This window comes from Gordionus sp. m RMFG-2023, chromosome 1 (assembly GCF_954871325.1).
Source record: "Gordionus sp. m RMFG-2023 chromosome 1, tfGorSpeb1-WG-v2, whole genome shotgun sequence".
NCBI classification, from domain to species: domain Eukaryota; kingdom Metazoa; phylum Nematomorpha; class Gordioida; order Chordodea; family Parachordodidae; genus Gordionus; species Gordionus sp. m RMFG-2023.
The window spans coordinates 47,683,095-47,695,384 of record NC_088775.1 but is presented as its reverse complement, the minus strand read 5'-3'; the positions used below and the strand labels follow the sequence as shown (position 1 = coordinate 47,695,384).

Sequence of the window (12,290 nt, the reverse complement as noted above, 5' to 3'; positions counted from 1 at the left end):
AAAGGTCAAGTTTTGTTTTTTTATAATCACTAGTGGAAGGCATAACTAGAGTTGTATTTTCTTCATGAGGGTCAATAGCTTGCAATTGTTTCCAAGTTGCAAATATATGTTCCTAAAATAAAAAGATGTATATTATAAATTTATTAATTTACCCTGGCTAATATTTTATCTTCTTCCAAAGGATATTTTCCATTTTCATAATGGAATCTAGGATCCATATATATCGCACTACGAAATGCGTCATTTTGAAAAAGATAGCTTTCTCTAATGTTTAAACATTCCAACATACTTTTAGATAAATTATTATCCATTTCCTCCAGCTCCATTTTGCATTCTAGCCATGAAGCAAAAAAATCACCTATTACAATATTACTTTTTTGTAATTTCATTGTGAATTTGTATAATGGGAAAAGGACTGATGTACCTAATAGGATAATATCCCATAAATCGAAACTAATAAAAGTTTCTGGGTATAATTCACCCATTTTAGTATAAAAGGTTTTATTATCCATTAGATTTTTCATCATTAGATAAGTACTATTCCACCTAGTAACAGTATCTAGCGTGGGTTTCGAAACTTTGTCCATTATAAATAATCTTTTATATTTGTGAGATTTTATCAATTTAATTATAATACGAATTTTCTCTAAGTCTAGTTTTAAATATTTTTTGATAAACATGTTTACAGCAAGTTGTATAGTATGTGCAGAACATCTAATGCAACTTAAGCCAAAGCTTTTGCTTATATCATCTGATATATTTTCCTCGTCAATACCCTCTGGTGTTTCTTCATCAGAATAAACGGAGACATTTTCATCATCAATACATACATTTTCCTGATAACTTACACTTGTATTAAATAATATCTGGCTTAAATTGTTTTCATTAGAATTAGATAGATCATTATCATTATTTAATTGATCTCTAGCCATAGTGTCAACCATTTTAAGCATATTGGCGCCGTTATCCACAGTAATGCTATATATTTGTTTTAAATCTATCTGGTATTTTTTTAAAATTGTTTGGATTTCTTCTTTTAGGTTTATACCTGTGAATTTTTATTAGTTCTATCATTCCTAGTGTTCGTACTTGTATCTGGCCATCTTTTATATACTGAACATTAATACCTAATATTGATTTATTATATCTAGTAGCAGTATCAATTTTTAAAGAAATGAGCTTGTTTTTTAATTCATGTATAATTTGAAGTCTAATTTCGGATGCGGTATATTTTATTTTGTCGACCACTGACCGAGTATTTATTTTCATTTGAAGAGAATGACATATAGGGTCTAGTAAAATACGGAAACCCTCATAATTTACTAAATTTATGGGTAAATTATGGACTGTAATCAACCATACTATACATTCAAAAACCTAAAAAATAGTTATTTATTCTTTATTTAAATATTAATTACTTTAGATTTATCGATCTTAATTTTTGGGAATTTTTCTTTTGCTGTATTTCTAGCATTGAAGGACGAATCACTATTAGATTCATCTGCTTTCATTATGTTTGGGTGTTGAGAGGTTATGTGTCTTTTAAGATTTGCTAGAAAAAGATATTGAAAAATACATTAAATAATTTATTTTACATGGTATTGACTTCATCTTTTTGTCACACATGCTGCACGTCGCTAAATTTTCAGAAGAATCGATTAAAAAATGCTCCTTTAGAATATCTTTAAGATTTTTTTTATTTTGCATTATATATAAAAAAAAAATTTTGTAATTTTTAATTTTAACTTTCTTGTTTTTTCCTTTTATTTTTATTTTCACTTGTTTATTATATTTTGAAATAAAAAATCAGGAATTAATGTTATATAAAATAAAAAAAATGAATAAAATAATTGTTTTATTGAGGCCAAATAAAACCCCCATTTATAAATTTGGATGGGATACATTTATTTAATGTTTTTTTTATTTATATTTATAAAAAATCGAATGTTAAATGAAAATATAAAAAATGCATTTTCTTTTCTTTTCGTTTTTCCCATTGTCTCTCTCTCCCTCCTTTATTTATTTTTATTTAATGTTTTGCCTTATGAATTAAAGAAAATAAAAATCTAAAAAAAATGAAATTTGCTGGTGCCAGCGAGGCGGCACCAGATTGAAAAAAAGTATTATATAATTTTTTTTTTATAAAATTGAATTCAAATTTTTTTTTAATTTTCATTGCTGTAATGTAATGGTACCCAAAACCGATACGTTTTCCCCCTTGAAGGAGCGAGTTTGACGGATGGCCTCTTATTCTGTTTATGGCTATTGCAATTTTTTCCTGACTCCAATTGCTATATTTCTTTTGTTATCAGAGTTTATTGTAGAAAAATTTATTTGATTGGGTTAAGAATTATTTGTTATACCAAATAAAACTGAATTTGAAATATTTTGAGAATAAGATGGTTCTTACTGTGAGGAAAAATCTAAAAGATTATATATAATAAACAATATAATGTTAATTGGTACCAACATGTAGATGTAGAAAGATTTAAGAGACCTGGAGATAGTGACTATTTTACTAATTTTGTAATTTTTAATATCTTAAAAAATGGGAATTTTATTTCCTGGGAATTATATTCATAGATTCTTTTTAATGTTTACCTAATAGATTTTAAATAATAAACTAAAGTTAAAATTTTTTAGCCCGCTAATTGTTAAAATTTTGTAACCGATTCGCTCGCACTTTTTAAAATTATTAAGCTAGGCCGCCCATGGACGGGCTTCAGCTAAAAACCTGCTCGTTTCAGCAAATAAATTCTAAAATGATCATAATGATTATGACAATTGTCATTTTTCTATGGTACATCCTCATTTAAATTTTAATTTAACATGTTTACAATATATAATTTTATATTTTTGCTTCAAAATAATTTAAAAAAGATTAAAAATAACGATTATGACAATTGTCACTTTTCTATGGTAGATCTCCACTGAAATTTTAATTTAACATGTTTACAATATATAATTTTACCCTTTTGCTTAAAAAAAATTCAAAAAAGATTAAAATAAACGTTTATGACAATTGTCACATTTCTATAGTACATCCACATTTAAATTTTAATTTTACATGTTTATAATTTATTATTTTACCCTTTTGCTTCAAAAAAATTCCAAAAAGATTAAAAAAGGCCATTATGACAATTGTCACTTATCTATGGTACATCCACATTTAAATTTAACAAGTTTGCAATTTATTATTTTACCCTGTAAGTTCAAAAAAATTTAAAAAAGATTAAAAATGACGATTAAGACAATTTTACTTTTCTATGGTAGATCTTCAGTGAAATTTTAATTTAATAAGTTTACAATATATAATTTCTTCAAAAAAAATCAAAAAAGATTAAAAATAACGATTATGACAATTGTCACTTTTCTATGGTACATATTCACTGAAATTTTAATTTAACAGGTTTACAATATATATTTTTACCTATTTGCTTTAAAAAAACTCAAAAAAGTTCAAAGATAACAATTATGATAATTGTCACATTTCTATGGTACATCTTCACTGAAATTTTTATTTAACATGTTTACAATATATAATTTTACCCTTTTGCTTCAAAAAAATTCAAAAAAGATTAAAAATAACGATTATGACAATTGTCACTTTTCTATGGTACATCCACATTTAAATTTCAATTTAACATGTTTACAATTTATTATTTTACTCTGTTGCTTCAAAAAAATTCAAAAAAGTTCAAAAATAACGATTATGACAATTGTCACTGCTCTATGGTACATCCACATTTATTTATATTTAATAAATTTTTATCTACTTGCTTTAAAAAAGTTCAAAAATAACGATTGTGACAATTTTTACAATCATTAAAACCATCTCGAAACATGCTCAAAAAATTTTTTCTCGCCTATTTAATACCTAAAAATAAAATTATTTTTATAGGTTCTGTTATGAATATTATGACAATTGTCACTTTTATAGTTTACACATTATATTAATTCATGTTTGAAATAATCATTTTTCTCTATTTCCAATTAAAACATATGTGAAATAAGTATTATGACAATTGTCACCTTTATATGCTTTACAATCACTGAAACCATCTCAAAACATGCTCAACTAGCCTTTTTTTAATTATTTTTAAAGGTTCTGAGATGAGTATTATGACAATTGTCACTTTTATAGTTTACATTAAATATAAAACATTAAAATTATGACATTACATTTTTAAAATAATCATTATTACTTATTCCAAATATTAAAAAAAATGCAGTCGGTATTATGACCAATTCTCACATTTACAACCTATTCAAAAAAAATATTTTCATTAACATAATAAAATAAAAAAAAATATATATCAAAAATTTTATTTTTAAAGAATTTACCAAAAAATTTTAAGATCAAAATTTCAAAAATATTTTAATAAAGATTTCCTTACAAAAGATTTTATTTTATTATAAAATTCTCAAAATATTTTCTCAAAATTATAGAAGATTTTTTTACAAAAAATATTTTTTATTTTGCTCAAAAATCTTCTTTGAGCAAGCTCAAAATTTTTTTTAGCGAAAAAATCTTCGCAAAAAATTGATCTTCAAAGATTTTTTCCTCAAAATTTTGGGCGAAAAAAATCTTCAAATTTTTATTTGAAGATTTTTGTAAAACCCTGCACTATAACTAAGAATACAATAAAATTTTACACTGTTTACCGCTAAGATATGCCCGTTTAAAGCGCAGAAAAATGGTACATTTTCGACAAAATGTTTCAAATATCTCGAGAAATAATTATGTTAGAAAAGTAATTAAATTATTATGTAGTTTAATAATAGTTCTTTAATATGACATAAAAATAAATACGATATAAATCTGATTAATATCGAAAACCGGATGATAAAACCGGAATGGCCATTAAAAAAAGATATTTTTTATTAAAATTTTTTTTTCTGTAGATAGATATCACACTGCTTTATATTTTACAAAATCCTAGACTGGGATGAACATGGGTTTAGGATTTATGACTCTTTATATGGCTAAAATTGAACAAATTTAACCCAAAATATCATCATATTTAAATTTAATGAATAGTTATGAAATAATGTTAATTTAAAAATTATGTCTAAATGACAGGCCCTTACTTTTTTTTTATCTTTATCAAAATTATTGACAGGTGTCTGGGATAATGAGTTTTGTTTAACACTTAAGTTATATTTTGTCTCGAAGTTAATTGACAAAATAATTTTATATATTTTATTTAGCATAAAATAATCTACCAAAATTAAATTCAACAATAAATTTTCCCCATATCTTTAAAATTAAAAGAAAGGCTTAATATATTATTTGACCAGAATTCTGTATATAACATTCAAACAATGGATAGCTAATCGAATTAGCCTTGAAACACTGACAAAATTCGCTGACGAATTTGTAAATTATTTAATTGAATAATTAAACAATTTGATTCCTCATTTCTTTATAACTTCAGGATAATCATTAATTCGACTTTTTAAAATTTAATTTAAATTTTGGCGAATCTTAGTTATTGCAGGCCTTTCAGAAAACTATGCATTTGTATTGCAGGACCATGCACAAGGATTTAATCAGACCACTAATCAGGCCATTATCACCCTTTTATGATTTATTACCGTGAGGACAACATAATAAAACATGCAAATTTAGTGGTTATATCAGATTATTTAAAGCCCAACGCATGTGCATTTTATTTATTTCAAAAATTGATCATATTCTTGAATGAAAGATTTGATATAGTGGCTAAAATTTATTATTTTTCTGATGGAACAGTAACCAATATAAAAATTAAATCATTAATCTCTACAATCATGAAAATGATTTTGGGATAAAGGCTGAGTGACATTTTTTGAAACCGCACAAGGTAAAAATCCTTGTGACATATGGACCGTTACTAAGCGGTTAGCAGCTCGAGCAAGCTTGCAACGCCCATATGAACATCACATATTGACAACAATGGATTTATTTAACTATGTAAGAAATAATATATATGAGGAAAATTATATATCTGTGAGCAATAATAAATATATTAACATAAAAAGATTTTTGAGAGCAAAAAAAATTTCTGGAACAAAAAGTTCCATGCTTTTATTCCTCTAGGCGAAAACAAAAGTCAAAATTTATTCAAATAGAGAACTATTTTTTAAAAAAAAAATTCTCTTCACGGGGCTATTCAAATTTTTCAGGGGGTTATATCTCCTGCGCCCCAGTGAAGCTACTGTAGCTATGCTACAAAAATAAGGGCTAAGGTTTATTTAAGATATTGAGAAATTCAATAATTTATTAAAGGTTTTTTTCATGTGTTCATGAATTATTAGAATTATTATATATTAAATTTCTACAAGTATTTTTATAGAATTGTGATAAGCTTAAGTTTATCTCTTTTCTACACTACCAATGTTTTAATTATATTAGTAATACATACCTAAAATCTAATATTTTAAATATGTATTAGAATGATTGTTTTAGGGATTGACATTTATTTTAGTTATTTGATATGGATGGCATAATTATTATAAAGATGATTACAAGATAATTAAATGAATGTAATTATTACTTATACATGAGATAAATTGTGATATCTAGTAAAAGTTATTATTCTATATCTTCTAATTTTTCCATTTTCAAGCTATATGTACAATTAAAATATGCTGTTATCTTTCCTTTTGTTTGAGAATATAATAATGATGAAGCGTCAAGTTTATTAATAGGGAAGCAATCGTAAATTTTTTAAAATTTTTATTTAGTCAAACCATAAAAAAATAAAAATATATAAATAAGTAGAATATGTTCGGTATGACTAAATACTGCCTTGCTAAACTGTCTTGCAAAAAAGCAATTAATCATAATCAATCATAATTTGATGATATAATATCTTTTTAAAAAATATTTTCAAAAACATTTTTTTTATTTTACATAAATCAATTTTTAATTAAGTAAAAAATTGATATTAAATATCAAATAATTTAAAATTCTATTTTTAATTAATATTATTGGAAAAAGAATATATTTACTAGCTTATTACAACTTAAATTTAATTTTTCAATTACAAAATTTAACAAATTTATATCCATATGAGGGCGTTAAATACATAAATATAAAAATATATTCTTAGGAAACCAGAATAAATATTGGATAGCGCTTTTTTTTTGTATTTGGGTGTAAATACATGTGAAAAACCTAAAAAAAATTTAAAAAATAGAGGTTTCTTTGACATTTAATTAATGAGTAGGTTTCGAATAGAAAAATAGTAGAAAGTTTGTAAGGAACATATTGCTGGCGTTATTGATCAAAATCTTTTCATTTTTGGTTTATACGTGTATATTTAGGTGTTAAACATTATAACACCTAAAAAATATTTTGAAAATATTATGATTTGACCGAATGCCGAGCTCAAAACCGACCACTTACTAAATATTCGATCTACATAAATTTGGTAGTAATATTATTTGGAAAATGTTCATTTTTGGTTTATTTATCTATATATACGTGTAAAACATTATCCCAAACAATATTTTAAAAATATCGTGATTTCACAGAAATCCGATTTGAAACCGGCCCAATGACTAAATACTGCCTTGCTGGCGTTATACATGGAAAATTTTTTATTTTTGGTTTATACGTGAACAATAACTTGTTAAGCATTATCCTAATCAATCTTTTGAAAATATTATGATTTGACCAAGTGGCGAGCTCAAAACTGACCACTTACTAAATTTGATCTACCAAATTTGGTAGTAATATTTAAAAATGTTCAATTTTGGTTAATTTATCTGTAAATAAGTGCAAATCATTATCCCAAAAAATATTTAAAAAATATCGTGATTTGACAGAAAACCGATTTGAAACCAAAATACTGTCTTGCTGGCGTTATACATAGAAAATTTTTCATTTTTGGTTTATACGTGAACAATACATTATCCTATTTTGAAAATATTATGATTTGACCGAATGGCGAGCTCAAAACCGACCACTTACTAAATATACGATCTACGAAATTTGGTAGTAATATTATTTGGAAAATGTTCATTTTTGGTTAATTTATCTGTAAATACGTGAAAATCATTATCCCAAAAAATATTTAAAAAATATCGTGATTTGACCGATAACCGATTTGAAACCGAAATCTGCATTGCTTGCGTTATCCATTGGAAATTCTTCATTTTTGGTTTATACGTGTACATTGACGTTTTAAGCATTATCCCAAAAAATATTTTGAAAATATTATGATTTGACCTAATTCCGAGCTCAAAACCGACCACTTATTATTTTTGATCGACCAAATTTGGTAGTAATATTAATTGAAATATGTTTATTTTTTTTATATATCTATAAATACGTGTAAAACATTATCCCAAAAAATATTTTAAAAATATCATGATTTGACCGATAACAACATTTTATGACCTCAGCCTGTAAATTTGTATATTTCATTACTATGAAAAATTTTCTTTGTATTTTTATAAATTTTGAAAATATGATCCGAAAAAATTTTTAAACCCTCTATTATATGATTTTCCAGTTATTGAATTGATATTTATTAAATCCATTCTTTTAAATTGGCAAGGTGAATGTTTAATTTAATAAGATCTTAGGACCGGGGCATTTGACTCAGGACATGGGTATCTTGTATAATATTATAGCAACGATTAATAAATCAAGTAGTTTGAGAAAATTTAAAAAATATAATATATATCATCAAGTCTATCTAACAATGAGTGAGAGGGTGTGATCGATTTATAAAATATTAAAATTGGTATAAAAATTCTTGTTTTCATCCATAAACAGCGTCTATATGAGCGGTAGGGGTAGGAACAGTTTGCATCCTATTTTTTTTTGAGGAGAATAGGGGGTAGGCGGCTAATGGGGGTAGGATAAATTTTTTGGGGGGTTATCTATTAAATTTGAGATGAAATAGGAAATTAATACTTTTATTATAGAACTATTATAATACAATTCATCGACCAAATCTATATATTGCAAACAATCATATACATTGCTTTCTAAATTCTACTATCCTTTTAAATGTAATTTAAAAGGTTTAGATATTTTAGCAAGCTCATAATGCTATAATAATGAATTCATTGTAAATAATCGAGGTTTTAATTGAATTTATCTAAAAAATAAATCCTTTATATTTATAAAATAAATCCTTTATATTTACAAAATAAATCCTTTGTATTTACAAAATAAATCCTTTGTATTTACAAAATAATCCTTTATATTTACAAAATAAATCCTTTATATTTACAAAATAAATCCTTTATATTTACAAAATAAATCCTTTATATTTACAAAATAAATCCTTTATATTTACAAAATAAATCCTTTATATTTACAAAATAAATCCTTTATATTTACAAAATAAATCTTTTATATTTACAAAATATTGATATTTGGCAGGCGGTAAATTTTTTAGGGGGGTAGGCAAAGGTTTTTGAAGGGGTTTTGCATCCAGTGAAAATTCTGTCATGTAGGCGCTGTCCATAAAGATAACCTTTTCAACTAAATTTTTATTTAAAAGCCTTATGTTTGCAAGAAACTCACGCTTAAGAGGAATTTAAATAGTTTCTGTTCGAAAACAAAGGACTATATAACAAATACAAACAATATTATATATATAAATTATATTTAGTCTCTCTTTAATAAATACTTTTTGTATTTTTAATGTATTTTTTGGCTTCTCTTATATTTTGGATATAGCTATGTTATTCCTTTCAAGCAAATATATTTTTATAAACGTAACATCGTGTTTAATTAGTTAATAAAATATTAAAATCAACGATGCTTTCTACAATTTTTTATAAAAATAATAAAGATATATATAAATCATTATTTAATTATTGTCATTAAATTTTATAATGTTATACATAGTTTGATTGTGGCTAAAGTTTAATGGATTTCATAATAAAAGGAAGGACGCATTGCAATGCTGAATCTATAATTACGTAGAGCATATCTTCGAAAAATATATGATTGAGTTCTTACATGGATAATGAAATTATTTGAAGATCGACCTTTTCACTAGAGATTAATTAAAATCAAAACGAGCAAAGAAATTGAATATTTCAAGTATCGGGATTCTAATTTACATTTATTTTGATCATAAGTAACTCGATACTAAGAAGGCATATTGGCTAAAATCTATACCCTCTCGAGAAGTTCATAGTGATGGTCTTAGAAGCTCGCCATGCTTACTACTATCATATTCGGTTGCAGTCTATAGGTTCTAAAGCTTTCAAACTTCGCACATTATGTTCATGTAATAGAAAATTTTTAAATAATGCTATTTTTTATAAATATCTATTCGCAAATATCGAATATTTTATTTTATTGTTTTCTATTTCGAGTGTAATAAATTGCTGGATAAATCATTGATAAACTGGTATGATTAGAAAGAAAAAAGATGAGAGAAGATATAAAAAGTAGCAAAAAGGAAGAGAGGAGAAAAATGTACGAAGAAAGAATCGAGATGAAATAAGATAAAAGAAAATCTAAAGAAGTAAGACAAATGAAAATATGTGGTCGGCTTTGAGCTCGGCATTCAGTCAAATCATAAACCAAGTTATTATACAGGTATAAACCAAATATGAAGAATTTTCCATGGATAACGCCAGCAATGCAGTATTTCGGTTTCAAATCGGTTATCGGTCAAATCACGATATTTTTAAAATATTTTTTTGGGATAAAGATTTGCACGTATTTATAGATAAATTAACCAAAAATGAACATTTTCCAAATAATATTACTACCAAATTTGGTAGATCGAATATTTAGTAAGTGGTCGGTTTTGAGCTCGCCATTCGGTCAAATCTTAATATTTTCAAAAAAATATTTAGGATAATTCTTAACACCTTATTGTTCACTTATAAACCAAAAATGAAAAATTTTCCATGGAGAGCGCCAGCAACGCATTATTTCGGTTTCAAATCGGTTATCGGTCAAATCACGATATTTATAAAATATTTCTTGGGAAAATGATTTGCACATATTTATAGATAAATTAACCAAAAATGAACATTTTCCAAATATTATTAATACCAAATTTGGTAGATCGAATATTTAGTAAGTGGTCGGTTTTGAGCTCGCCATTCGGTATAATCATAATATTTTCAAAAAATTAATTAGGATAATGCTTAACACGTTATTGTTCACGTGTAAACCAAAAATGAAGAATTTTCCATGTATAACGTTAGCAAGGCATTAGTTAGTCATCGGGTCGGTTTCAAATCGGTTTTCTGTCAAATCACGATATTTTTAAAATATTTTTTGGGATAATGATTTACACTTATATATAGATAAATAAACCAAAAATGAACATTTTCCAAATAATATTACTACCAAATTTTGTAGATCGAATATTTAGTAAGTGGTCGGTTTTGAGCTCGCCATTCGGTCAAATCATAATATTTTCAAAAAATTATTTAGGATAATGCTTAACACCTTATTGTTCACTTATAAACCAAAAATGAAGAATTTTCCTTGGATAACGCCAGCAACGCAGTATTTCGGTTTCAAATCGGTTATCAATCAAATCACGATATTTTTAAAATATTTTTTGGGATAATGATTTGCACGTATTTATAGATAAATTAATCAAAAATAAACATTTTCCAAATATTATTAATACCAAATTTGGTAGATCGAATATTTAGTAAGTGGTCGGTTTTGAGCTCGCCATTCGGTCAAATCATAATATTTTCAATAAGGATAATGCTTAACACGTTATTGTTCACGTATAAACCAAAATATAAGAATTTTCCTATAACGTTAGTAAGGCATTATTTAGTCATTGGGCCAGTTTCAAATCGGTTATCGGTTAAATCACGATATTTTTTAAATATTTTTTGGGATAATGATTTGACTTATTTATAGATAAATTAACCAAAAATGAACATTTTCCAAATAATATTACTACCAAATTTGGTAGATCGAATATTTAGTAAGTGGTAGGTTTTGAGCTCGCCATTCGGTCAAATCTTAATATTTTCAAAAAATTATTTAGAATAATGCTAAACACCTTATTGTTCACTATTATACCAAAAATGAAGAATTTTCCATAGAGAGCGCCAGCAACGCAGTATTTCGGTTTCAAATCGGTTATCGGTCAAATCACGATATTTTTTAAATATTTTTTGGGATAATGATTTGCACGTATGTACAGATAAATTAACCAAAAATGAACATTTTCCAAATAATATTACTACCAAATTTGGTAGATCGAATATTTAGTAAGTGGTCGGTTTTGAGCTCGTCATTCGGTCAAATCATAATATTTTCAAATAGGTCGGTTTCAAATCGGTTATCT

General features: G+C 25.4%; 1 long non-coding RNA gene across 1 annotated transcript; it reads right to left on the bottom strand.

Moving 5' to 3' along the window:
- Positions 1-1,087: 1,087 nt before the first annotated feature.
- LOC135922826 (uncharacterized) lies at positions 1,088-1,684 on the bottom strand. The gene is made up of 3 exons (XR_010571042.1): positions 1,596-1,684; positions 1,419-1,552; positions 1,088-1,377 (listed from the first exon to the last, which is right to left on the bottom strand). It is a non-coding gene; the product is annotated as an uncharacterized LOC135922826 (long non-coding RNA).
- Positions 1,685-12,290: the final 10,606 nt, after the last annotated feature.